The following is a 14,778-nucleotide window of genomic DNA, read 5'->3' on the forward strand; positions in this document are numbered from 1 at the left end:
TCAAGTAATTTTCCAGCTCGAAGAGCTATATAAGACAATTTAAGCTTATTTTATTCATATAACTAGCACATAAATCTCACTAGTGTGAGCGCTCTAAATGGTATTACCTTGGTATGGGTTTACCTTGGCAAATCAATCGATCAATGAAATGTGAATTTTGCGAATCACGAAACCTTCTTAATTCAATCTATTTGAATCTTGGAATTTGAAATATGAATTTTTTTAACCTTTAATTTAACCAATTTAATTCAAAGGGGGGTAGAGTGGCGACCTCCCCCCCCCCCCAAAAAAAAAACCAACAACTTTAGGGATTTTAAGTTAATTCTGATTGGTTAGTTCTTTAAGTTAAGTGTCTAAACGTTTTAACCACTAATTGTAATCTACAATAGGGATAATTTTGTGTATCATCATTGAGGATGTACATTAATTTATTGGCCATTGTCTTATCCCTTTAGATCACTACTAATTAATACATAATGACCTTTTTTTGATACATAAATTACAGTCTGTAGTTAACCATAAGTGGTTGAAACGTTTGGACACTCAACCTAATGAACCAACCAATCAAATTCAACAATTCTGCAAAAGTTGTTGAAGCAATGAATAAGAAAACCTTATTATAAAACTAGTAGAATAAACAGCCCAATGGAAGCAAACCAGAAAGTCATTTGAAATAATGTTTTTGAAATAATGATTCTTAGGACAACAAAACACAATGTTATAAGCGAATGATAAAGTCTAAAAATGAAAGTTTGAATTAATATCAAGACCTAACAAGGATGACAACATCCATAAAAGTAAAGATCTGAAACGGTAGGACAGACGAATATTAACTCTTGTAGAGTGTCTGAACTGAATATACAAAATATAGATTGTAATAGGAATCAGACTCAGTCATTGACGTCACAAGAAAAGAAAAGTAGGATGTCTTTATTCATTTATATTACTAAAGAAAGAGTAAAGACTCCCTTGTGTGCGTGCAAGTATTTAAATATAATATGATTTATTGTTATTTGATCTTTGGGTCAGCCACGGTGTTCGTACAAAAATGTTTAAATAAAAAGAAACATATTGAATAGCAATGTTTAAATATAACAAAAAACACAATGATTTACTTTTATTTATGTAGAAAAATAAGACAAAATTTTAAAAACTTGAGTATTTGGTATATTATATAAAGAGCTAATTTTCATTATTGGTGCATCATTGTAAACCCTCCCCCCCCCCCCCAAGCCGCGGGAATTCATTAAGAATAGATAGAATAGGAGGAGAATTATGAAAATAAATTTCCTATTTTAATTTTGATAAGACAATGGCTGATAAATTGGTGTAGGCATTTAGGATATTTTCAATTCATCATTTATGCATCATTGTAAAACAACCCCCCCCCCCCTCGCCGGAATTCATTAAGAATATGATATCCTGGACCGGCTTTGTAAAGTCACAGGACACGTATGATATCTATGTTTATAGCCCCCCCCCCCCCCCCCAAGGAGTGGAATAAATAAAGTATAGCCGTTTGAGTTTCCTAGTTTAATTTTGATAAGACAATGGCTGATAAATTGGTGTATTAAAGGATGCAAACTTTTTTATTTTAATATCCGTGGAAAATTATGGAAAATGCAGCGGATATTAATTGATTTCAAAGCCATACTAGAAAAGCTTTTCTTTCATTCAGGGTTCGGCAGCCATAGTCTCTGTGGCTTTTCATATTGAATAAAAGGCAAACAACAAGTCAAGTCATGACTAACTTTTAAAATCATTGGAAGAAACATTCAAAAAAAATACACTTAATTAAAGAAAAAAGTTACACTTACATGACAACATACAATGGCCGATAAATGATGAGACACAGTCTTGCCCCATCTGTAGATAAAATTAGAGGTTGAAAAGTTTAGACACTGAACAAAATGAACAAACCAATCAAAATTCAATAAAAGTCCCTAAGATCTAAAGCCAACGAAAACATAATTAACAAGGATGACAACATCCATAAAAGCACTGAAACGGTAGGACAAAAAGACATTAACACTTGTATAGTGTCAGAACTGAATAATCAGAATATAAATGTATAAGAGTCGAAGCAAAATTGAACGGAATAAGGAAAAATAGATTATATTTATTTCAGTACTTACGAGATTTAGTGAATATACATCAAAAATATATTCACCAAACCTTATTCTAATTTAGCGGGTATTGAAATATTAAAACATATTTTTTAATATTTGTTGACCATCTGATAAGGTAACAAGATATTACCCTCTGTTAATATATATTAGTATATTCAGATTTTCAATTTAGATATTCCCCTTCTATGTGTTAGGATATATGCAGAAAGGTGTGAAGTTTGGACTTCCGGGGTACATGGGATATTAAGAAATTTTAATATATTTACGGGAAAATAATATTTACAAAATATTGATAAACAGTAATATTTCACTACGAAATCACCCTAGTTTTGATTTATTTAATATTTTTCAAGAAATATTCAAACTTCAAATATGATTGAGTGAATTGACACCAATTGATTAGCGGACCTGTTGCCTATATCTATATGTATTGTGACCAGAGGGTAACTTTGGTATTCATACATTATTACAGTAAGAATATGATACATATGCAGAAGTGAATTGACACCAATTGATTAGCGGACCTGTTGCCTATATCTATATGTATTGTGTCCAGAGGGTAACTTTGGTGTTCATACATTATTAGAGTAAGAATATGATACATATGCGGAAGTGAATTAACACCAATTGATTAGTGAACCTGTTGCCTATATCTATATGTATTGTGACCAGAGGGAAACTTTGATGTTCATACATTATTAAACTCAGAATATGACAAATATGCAGAAGTGAATTGACACCAAATGATTAGCGGACCTGTTGCCTATATCTATATATGTATGGTGACCACAGATAAGCTTTGGTGTTCATACATTATTACACTCAGAAAATGATGTATGTGCAGCAGTAAATTGGCACCAAATGATTAGTGGACCTGTTGCCTATTTTCAAATGTGTAAGGGGGCCAGAGAAACTTTGGTGTTCATACATTATTACAGTAAGAATATGACAAATATGCGGAAGTGAATTAACACCAAATGATTAGTGAACTTGTTGCCTATATTTCTATATGTTTGAGGACCAAAGGGTAACTTTGGTGTTCATACATTATTACAGTAAGAATATGATACATATGCAGAAGTGAATTGACACCAAATGATTAGTGAACCTGTTGCCTATTTTCAAATGTGTAAGGGGATTAGAGAAACTTTGGTGTTCCTACATTATTACAGTAAGAATATGATATGATATGAAAAAGTGAATTGACACCAATTGATTAGCGGACCTGTTGCCTATATTTCTATGTATTGTGACCAGAGGGTAACGTTGGTGCTCATACATTATTACAAACAGAATAAGATACATATTCGAATGCCTATATTTATATATGTATGGTGACCACAGAGGGTAACTTTAGTGTTCATACATTATTACAATCAGAATATGATACATGTGAAAAAGTGAATTGACACCAAATTGTTAGTGAACCTGTTGCCTATTTTCAAATGTGTAAGGGGACCATAGAGAAACTTTGGTGTTCATACATTATTACACTCAGAATATGATACATATGCAGAAGTAAATTCACAACAAATGATTAGAGGACCTGGTGCCTATATCTGTATGTATTGTGACCAGAGGGTAACTTTGGTGTTTATACATTATTACACTCAGAATATGACAAATATGCAGAAGTAAATTAAACCTAATGATTAGCGGACCTGTTGCCTATATTTCTATATGTTTGGGGACCAAAGAGAAACTTTGGTGTTCTTACATTATAGGAAACGTCAATTTAAAATTAAAATTTGCCATGAAAGGTTTTTGGAGTTATTATTCACAGAATTTTTAACTACACAGAAAAGCTCCGTTAAAAGTTCTCTGTGTTTATTATATATATCTGTATGTAGAGATTTTATTAAACTTTTATTATTTTTTCTTACAGATGTCTTTGACCCAAAAGGAAGGGTAGGGAAATGTCCCTCTTAATTTGTACTTTATTGTGGATGGATGGAGGGTGGGGTATTGGGACTATTGCTCAAAAAAGGAGCTCATAACAACCCTACTAAGTAACATTAAATCATCACAAAACATATTTCTGGATAGATGATTTAAAAAAATATTTTTGTTTTAATATAGTCACTCCGAGGAAATGTTTTCCGTAAATTTCTCTATAAATCTCCGATTAGGAGAAAAGATAGGTATTTAGACAGCACGAGGGAGAAAAAAAAAGAGAGAGGGAGAGAAAGAGAGAGAGAGAGAGAGAGAGAGAGAGAGAGAGAGAGAGAGATAGATAGAGAGAGAGAGAGAGAGAGAGAGAGAAAGAGAGAGAGAGAGAGAGAGAGAGAGAAAGAGTGAGAGAGAGAGAGAGAGAGAGAAAGTGAGAGAGAGAGAGAGAGAGAGTGAGAGAGAGAGAGAGAGAGAGAGTGAGAGAGGAAATAAAGAGAAAAAATAGAGAATTCTTTGTGGTATAAAAGGTTGGTACGGACTAATATCGTATTATTTGTGTATCCTGAGACGTCAACTTTACTAGAAGCCACACTTTCTCAGGAATTTTATTTCATTCTTACCAACAAACATACATGAATTATAAAGTATCGGTGCTACTAAAATAGACTAAATTAATTTATGTAGTTTCTACTTTAAAATATTTTTTTAAGCGAAGCTTTTCTATAATTAGGGTCGGTCCGTACGCCCGTTAATTTTTCGTTAATTTAGGCATGTTAGAATTGTCCTATCGAATTCAAACTTTGCATGGTGATTCCTTTAGTAGGTAGGTATGATTTAGAAAGTGTAGAAACTCTATAATCGTTACCAGAATGTCTGTACGTTCATTTTAAACATATTGTTTTTTTTACTTTTTATCTACAGATTTTTATGTGATTTAATTATCCGATTGATCTAATTTGTGGTATATTGATTCCTGGAACAACAAAGTATAATGTTATAAGCGAAGCAACTCTATAATCAAGCCCTAAAAATGTAAGTATGCCCATTAACATTATCCTGTACTAAGCACTTTTCCTCGGATTCTTTTATGGATGTTGTCATCCTTGTTGTATTATAAAGATACAGGCAGGGAATGGACATTGACGTTTAAATTGATACAAACCCATTATTGTTAGCAAAAATTGTAGAATAGTATGCATAAAGAATAGTTGACAGAATTATTTATCGTCCCATGTCTTATCCCTGAACCGAAAGTGATATCTATTCTAAGTAAGACGATTTCTAATGTGTGTCTGAAGTTTTAGATCTTGGAAACCAATAAACATGGCTCCTATTTTAAACCATACATAGTTTTAAGCTTTTTTTATGGGAGTAAGACATAAACCATATTAAAATTTAAGGCTAGGGTCGAAACCAATATTATAAGCATATCTCACAAATCACTTTATATAAAGCATGTAACTTTAAATTACGTTTTCTGTCCATTTTTTGACATTGGAATATTAACAAAATATTACAATTCTATTGTAATATTTTGTTAAAGTAAAACAAAAAAGATCGAGTCAAAAAAGTTGTTTAAAGATGAAATTTTAAAATATTTATAGAAGTTATAGATGAAAAGTCAAGTAGCTTTAATACTCATAAACTTTAGTAGAATCTAAAAACAAACTAAGAAAGGAACAAAGTAGTTTATTAGTAGTTAGTAATAATCAACAACATTTCAGATAAACAGACATCAGTGGTTCTTTTCTAAGTAGAAATATCAAAAGAAATAGAAATTTAGTAATATTTATTTTCAGAGATGTTCAAGCTTTTTTATTAAGAGGGTGGCTAAATGAGGGTCTTCAAAGTTTTTCAATAAATTTTGAGGGTGGGTAATTTGTGGGGTTTCAAAGTTTGAGGGGGGAAACTCCCCTATACAACCATTCTTGGACTTCTATTGTTTTTTAGACGATTATTTTAATCTTGTTTTAATGTTTAGATTTCCAAACGGACATAACCTTGTTAAAGATCAGCTGCGCTTCTTTAAAAAGTGTAAATATGTTTCTCGTATTCATTCGAATCCGGTGGATAGGAACCGGTTCTCATCCATACGAAAAAACTATGTCTAGCATCGTATTATATCCAGTTTTTTACGAATATAAAAATCTACAATCATAAGATTAAAACCATTTTTTTAGCCAGTGCCTTTGGCACCTCGGGGCTAATAAAATAGTTTTAATCTCATAATTGTCTGCGGAAAGCCGTTATAATACGATGCGAGAAATAACTATTATTGCAAGATTTTCATATTTAAATTTTATTTCTCCCCCTTGTAAACCTTTATACTACTTTTTATTGACTTTTGAAAGATTTGCATCTCAAGTTGAATTCTTCATTCCAACACGGAGCCATAGAAAGTATAGCATTGCATTGGAATTATTTGATGTTTTTGAGAGTATATATGTTCTAAATCTTCTGAAAATTGAATTGTTTCCTAAAAAAATTTTTATATTTTTTTTCTCAAAATAATTTAAAAATATCTCCAAAAGTTTCAAAACTAGACCTTAATAAAGGTTTAGGTTCTTGGTAAGAATATGAATTTTTCCACTTCCTTAATAAAGGATTGTTATTATGACTATTTATTATAACAAATACCAGTTGCTTCGTCCCTAGCCATCTGTTTCGGAACGCATTCCTTGCCGTTCACGAATTCTTAATCTCCAAGCCCTCCGAATGACCAACATGTGAATGTTTACAAATGTGTATTTATTACCATGAAAACAGTGAATCTAAAACAAAAATATAAAAATTAATTACATAATATTAATGGTTTATTATTTTTGTAGATCGAGGTTGCGTGATTTCAATTTAATTAAAAATATAAAATTTCTAAAAAACTTTAAATTGGCACGAAACATATTAAATAGCATCAGAAATTGATAATTTTAGATTCAAATGATCACTAAAATTAAGGAAAATATTCGTATGTCAAAAGTTAGCAGTTAAATGGTCTATTTGTTGAAAAATTAATGTTTTAAATTTCTTCGTAAAAATATACCATACTACACTTATTATTAAGAATTAAAGATAAATTCTTACCACATTATGATGTCAAACTAAGCAGAAGGCTTATTTGAGATATTCCACACATCAGAGCACATGTATATTCAAGCAATACATTATTTTCAATCACGTAGCTCTTCACGTGGGACTAATCAAAGGATAAGTGCGCGTTTCTTTTGTCCGTTTACAAGCCACGCGCCGCGCGGAGATAGTTAGGAATGCCGCGTAACACACTCATTCTCTAGGAAATTTGGTGTAAGGAAACAGGGATTAATGGGTTCGAACTTGCCAGGGAATACAAGAAAAACATACCGAAACACACCCGTCTATTCACTGGGAATCGAACACAATACCTCATCTTTGCAATATGCGTGCAGACAGTGTCCACTAAATCACAATCTCACAACACATAAACCACAAGAGTTTAAAATGTTATGGCCATAAGGCCTAAATTAATTATGGTAACTCGCGAATACCACAATAACTCAAACCGAGTCCACTACCACATAAGGATAGGAATAAGGAATGGGAAAAGCATTCAATATACCTGAATTGCACATTTACCACTCACACATCTCATTATATCATGGCCTCATAATCTCACTAAAATTAGAATTACAGACCATGCAATTGCGAATACATGAATTAATAATCAATAGTACCTAAACTTCAATTAGGCACCTACATAATAAAATAGGTAAATGATTTTTATACTAAAAATCGCATCGATAATTAAATAATCAACTTAAACTTTTTTCATCAAAAGAAAGAAAGATTAAATAATGACATTTTTTCTACTAAATCTTTTTGCTAGAAAAGAAAAGTAGAATTTCATAAAAAACTTCTCAATAATTAGCATTGTTTCCAGCGGAAAAATACTCGGGCTTACATCTAAACATTTTTAAGATAAGATAGGTAAGATCCTTAAACCTAACATGTTTTAATAAAATAGATACTTAAATCTAAATAAATATGACCATAAAAATCATTAAACATCGGAAAATTAAAATTTCATAATTTTAAATCTTCGTGAATCAAAATTGCGTAAAATAAAATTGCAATTGAAATATGCAAATTAAATTACCAAAATAAAACAAAAGCTCAATATAAGAAAAGAACTTTAAAATGCTGAATCTGCAATTTCTCTTTAGGTACATCAGTTCAAAGGTAAATAGTAATAATTTTAATATGCATGTTATATTAAATTATTTATGTGATTATAATAAATCATAAAGAAATATTTAAATGATGTAAAACTCTCATTTTGTTAATTTCTTATCATATCAAATTTCAATCCAACAAGGATAAAAATGTTTATATCTGTGCAGGTACCTAGGAAATTTTCCGCGAAAAAATCCCTGGTCCCGGAAAGACTTAAATCATTGAAAGAACTTGCGTAAACGTATAAAAAACTTAAGTTTGCATTTCAAATGAAAAAATCTTGCATCGATTTGAAAGTTTAAACGAAATTGTATCAAATTTTGCGTTACTTATAAATCTTAAGAAATGGTTAATTTCTTTTTACAAAAAATAAATACATTGAAGCAGTATTTTAATATATGCGATAAAAATGAAGGTAGAGTTAATTTAAATATGCATAGTTTATCTTAAATTAATTCTGTGATATTCATATAAAATAATAATCAATATTTTAATAATATCATACATCGTGTTCATTATTATAAATGCTTAAACATGAACGAAAAATATATATACCTAGGAAAATAATTGCTATAAAATACTTTCTCAAGGTTTAAAATTGTCCGAAATCACTAGGTACGTATATTACTACGAATCTCTGCTCTCGGAATGAAGAAAAAAAATCTTTACGCGTGGATTAATAGGAATCCCAGCTCCCGGAGTGAAAGAAAACTTTGTACATGAATTGTTAAGAATCTCTGCCTCCGGAATGAAAGAAAATCTTTGATTTGCTTACAAATTTAAACAAATATCTTGATTTTTGCGATAATCTTTTAAAATAATAATGAGGAATATCTTAAACATTATCATAATAATATTACATGTTGTGTTCTTTACTTTAATGCATTATTTCATATAAGAATCTGAGAAATAACATTTTTTAAGTAAACGTGAACCATAAAAAAAACTAGAAGAATAATTTGTAAAAAATCTATTTTTCTCAATTTAAAATCTGCAAAAATCATTTCACGAACTTTTGCTTTTCAAAATCATACTTAAAGAAACAAAATCTTTTTAAAATCTGCTTTAAAAGTCTAAACAGTTTTGTAGAATTTTTGTGCTTAGGTATGAACAATAAAATTAGTTGAATAATGAATACTTATTCTTTACAGAACCCATTTGGTTCCCTTCACAAGCCTAATATATAACTTGTGATATATTTTTTTTTTCTTTAAAGATCATTTTCACATAATAGTTCATGTTGTAGATTAGATATGTGTGGTTTGAAAAATTTCAATGACTTTCTGGCGGCAACACCCGCCATATTTTCACCCGCCATTGGCAGGCCTCTTACCCTACGTCGGGCGGCCAGCTTGGCAGCAACCAAGTCGATTCTTGATTCATAACACCACCAGGGCACGTAATAAAAGTGTGGCTGTCATAAAACTTAGAATCATCTACTGGCTTTTGTCCGGCCGGAACCGAAACTCCCGTCGGCTCTTGTCCGGCCGAGACCGAATTTCTTATCGGCTCTTGCCCAGCTGGAACCGAAACTCCCGTCGGCTCTTGTCCAGCTGGAACCAAAACTCTGATCGGCTCTTGTCCAGCCGGAACCGAAACTCCCGTCGGCTCTTGTCCGGCTGGAACCGAATCATTCAGCGGCTCAACACCCGCCGTAACAAAGTTATCAACGACTACAGTATCGTTACCAATATCATCGGGAATAACTGCAGCACAACTAACATCATTATCAGTAATAACCACGGCAACACCCGCCGTAGCCAGGTTGTCAACGGCTGCAGCACTAGCAGAACCAAAAGGTTTATCAGCCGCGTTACAAGCAGAACCAACAGGTTCAATAATAGCATCACAAGCAGCACCAACAGTCGGCTGCTGCTGAACATCTGAGCAGACAACATACCTACTCTTTGCTAAACCATTAGCACTAACAGCAAAATATCCAGATCCAAACAGGCTGGAGTAAAGCATGGTTTCTCCTACTGAACGTTCAGAGTAGGGAAACATCGATGGGTGCAGGTGCCCTACGAGCAAATCAACCTGCCCATCAACCAAAGTAAAATCTTCAGGTTTCATATCAAACAAAACAGCTGCCTCCACAGGATTTATGGAGCAGATCGCCTCTTTTGGACCAATGAGAGGCACTACCACAGGTTCTAATATGTGATAATTCTTGTGTCGATCAATTAAACATAGCTTGACCGTCGGGAGACGTTTAACTTCACCGTCAGCTAGAGAAATTCTTGCTGAACGTCCAGTAAAAGGTAACTGAAGTTTATTAACAAGTGACTGGGTTACCATTGTGGTAGTTAAACCAGTGTCCCACATAGCGTTCACTGGGACCTTCTGGCGATTAATGTCAACGACGTCTAATTGTTGTAACATTAACATTAGGTTCGCCTCAGGGGAAGTGTGTACTTCATAGACGGCGGCAGCCATATCAACACTCTCATGCAAAAGGTTGTTATGGGCCTGACCACAATTGTCCACTTTGCAGCCGCCTATTACATCTGCCTTCGGGCAATCCACAGATTTATGCCCTTTTTGCAAACAAATCCAACAGCATCCAGCACTCTCCACAATACTCTTCCTGTCTGACACTGACAGGTCATGAAATTTTGGGCACTTGTAAAGTAAGTGCATGTCATCACAGCCATTAACAAAACATGACTGCTTCATCTTAGATTTACCAGGTTTACCTACGGCGGTAGCGGCTGTCGCAGGGTTACCTTTCTTCTTAGAGGGGGTGTCCATATCAGTCGAACACCTCATTAAAATGGCGCCACGCTGTTCTTCAATAATCTTTAACAGCTTTGGGACGTTTGGGACATCCATCGAGCCCAATGATAAATTGAGCTTGTCTTGAAAATCACGTGGCAACTTCTTGGATAACATCTCAAGAAGTATCACAGTCAACCACTGGCTAGTGGTAACTTCTTCATCTTCATCATCTTTAGTCAGCTGCTCCAGCTGGCTAACTGCTCCGCCAAACTCTGCTAACACAGTCACAATCTGGTTGGAGTCCGACGGTTTAGACTTCTTCTCCCATTGGTTGAAAAGGCAGAGCATCTGACGTGTTTTGGACTTAAAACGTGCGTCAAGGTAGGCCCACTGAGATTCATGCGAATGAATCTGAATTAACTGGAGTCTCAGCTCTTTATTTTTACAGACCTTTTCACTGCTTAACAATAACTGTAAATACGATGGGTCTTGTCCTACAGTAAGCTTTTTAAAAGTGTCTTTAAAACTTACGTAGGATGCTTCCAGGCCGTCGAAGCTGGGAAGAAGACGTTCGTCGACACGATTCATATATCCTGGCGTGAATATAGAACCGGCGGCGAACTGTGGTGTGCCAAACGGTGACACAAATGGCGATGCTGTCGAGGCACTCGCCGACGTTGTAGGTGGCTTCACAGGTTCAAGCTTAACCTCAGCCAAACGTTTCATCAAAGCAGACAAAGTGTTTATAATTGCATCAGGTAAGGGAAAATATGGCCCTTTAATAACTTTCACAATCTTCAAACATCGATCATAAAGTTCAGCCTGATGGTTAGGCAAATTATCACCAACAACATCAACAACACTTTGAATGTCACTAAGCTCTTCTATAGCATCAAGAGCGTCTTTCAAGGCACTATAGTCTTTTTGTACAGTAACTATATCAGAATAAATGTCACTAAACTCATCAAGCTCTTGGATTCTCAAACCAAGCTTGCTAAAACCGACCATGATGCTGTCAAATGTCTCGAACTTGTCATGGACAAGGATTGATTCCTTAGTGAGATGTCTAACATTAAGTTCTGAAGTATCACTGACCAACTTCATCACTCTATTTAGCTCACTGGTTAGGGCATCAACGGCTGGACGCAGCCGCTTACTCAATTGTTCACCTTTATTCTTTTTAGGACCCATAATTGTCACTAAAGTTAACTGTACTGATTATGACTATAATAATAATGTGTGGTAAGGTATCACAACCAACACATTCACAAAACTTCACAGATATTTTCTTAGCCGCATCTGTTCTGTCTCGTTTTCATTGTTTCGGAACGCATTCCTTGCCGTTCACGAATTCTTAATCTCCAAGCCCTCCGAATGACCAACATGTGAATGTTTACAAATGTGTATTTATTACCATGAAAACAGTGAATCTAAAACAAAAATATAAAAATTAATTACATAATATTAATGGTTTATTATTTTTGTAGATCGAGGTTGCGTGATTTCAATTTAATTAAAAATATAAAATTTCTAAAAAACTTTAAATTGGCACGAAACATATTAAATAGCATCAGAAATTGATAATTTTAGATTCAAATGATCACTAAAATTAAGGAAAATATTCGTATGTCAAAAGTTAGCAGTTAAATGGTCTATTTGTTGAAAAATTAATGTTTTAAATTTCTTCGGAAAAATATACCATACTACACTTATTATTAAGAATTAAAGATAAATTCTTACCACATTATGATGTCAAACTAAGCAGAAGGCTTATTTGAGATATTCCACACATCAGAGCACATGTATATTCAAGCAATACATTATTTTCAATCACGTAGCTCTTCACGTGGGACTAATCAAAGGATAAGTGCGCGTTTCTTTTGTCCGTTTACAAGCCACGCGCCGCGCGGAGATAGTTAGGAATGCCGCGTAACACACTCATTCTCTAGGAAATTTGGTGTAAGGAAACAGGGATTAATGGGTTCGAACTTGCCAGGGAATACAAGAAAAACATACCGAAACACCATCCTAAGATATTCATTTGCTAGGCAGAAAAGTACAAAATGGAATTTCTGACAAAAACCTTACTACTTTATAGTATTGGATTTGCGCAATTTAAGATTTACTTAGAATTGTGTATTATAAACATAAATTTAGATGAACTGAAATTAATTTCCTAATGTGTACACAGTTTCCTCAGTGTTTCCTCATCCTATCTTAATATTTACAACTAGCTAAAAAAGCTTCAAACTTCCAAAAAAAATCTAAATTTAAAAAAATAAAATTTTAAATGTATAATGTATAAATCGTTTATACATTCAAAAAATTAAACATAGAGCTGGAGAAGCGAAGCTACATTACAGCGGGGTAAAGTAAGGAGCATATCACATTTTAATTTTTTTTTTGGAATTTTAAAGTTTTTTTTAGCTAGTAGTAAATATTGAGATAAGATGAGAAAACACCGAGCTAACTGTGTACACTTTCGGAAATTAAATTTCAGTTCATCTAAATTTATGTCCATAAGTAGCGCAGCACTGAAAGAAAAAAAGTATTTTAAATACAAAAGAACATTAAATTATCTCAATAAAATAATAAATTACAAGACATATTTAAATTTTAAAAAATTTAAAATTACAATTTTTATCAGACAGACAAATGAAAAATAAAATTTGAATTCCAAAAGCAGATTTGATAAACATTTAAATATTTGGACTTGTTCAAAATTCAAACCAGTACAACCACGTTTTACATAAATTCTATAAATTAATTTTCTTTGTGCTTTTTGCAAAGTAATTTATTATTACTAGGAACTTTCACCAGATTTTCATGTACTCTAATAAAATGAAATTATTAGCTAGCTAAAAAAAAAACGTTTTTGTTAGCCCCGAGGGGACAAAGGTCTTGGCTAACAAAACTTGTTTTAATGATTTTCATTTTAATATTCGTGAAAAAATTTCTGTGACACGATGCTATACCTGGCTAAAAACCGGTTCTAATCCAGCAGATATCAATCGGTTTCAGGAATAATTATTTTCTCAAATAAAAATATTCTTTTTTTCTTCTCTTTTTTCATAAATACATTTTCACTTTTTATCTACCAAAAAAAGAGTCCCTATGGTGAGAATATATCCAGGAATTCAAGTATAGGACAATTTACGATAAATCAATCCTTGGTTGCAATTCTTGTGGCTAGAAATCTGCTTAATTAAGTAGTTGTTAATATTGGTAAATGAGAGTTTTAATTCAATTGCTTAATCCCTCCCATGAATATACCTTAGGAAAAAAATTGTTGTGCGATTGCCTTCGCGGAAAAAAACAACAAATATAAAGTTCTGCAAAGTTACCAATATGATGGAAGTTAACTCTTTGTAATAATTACATATAAAAAAACACATTCATAAGTAAGTATAAGATTTTATGTTGATAATTCATTAAATAACTTTTGCGAATAAGATTTGATACATTATTATTCTCATTAGTTAAATTCAGGCCATTTATTATCGTATAAAAAAACTGGACATTAGGTTATTTTAATTTTCAAATATAAAAATTAATGTTTGTACTATACGACACTGATTAATTCTTGTATAAACTAATAAGATTTTATGCTGATTCAATTTCGGATACAAAAGTTTGAAAATTAGTTTTATAACATTTTATTGAACTAAATTAACAAGGATGACATTTGTTGTTATTAGCTGAACAAAAAATACTTTTAAAAAATAATACAAGTAATTAGTAGATCTACCTGATATAGCAACCGAGAAAATCACAATTCCCCTTTACACGAAATCAAAAAATAATCTTGAATAGTTGCTGAGAAAAATACATCTTA

The sequence above is a fragment of the Acartia tonsa genome, chromosome 12 (assembly GCF_053477335.1).
Source record: "Acartia tonsa isolate MP-2025a chromosome 12, ASM5347733v1, whole genome shotgun sequence".
Lineage (NCBI taxonomy): Eukaryota > Metazoa > Arthropoda > Copepoda > Calanoida > Acartiidae > Acartia > Acartia tonsa.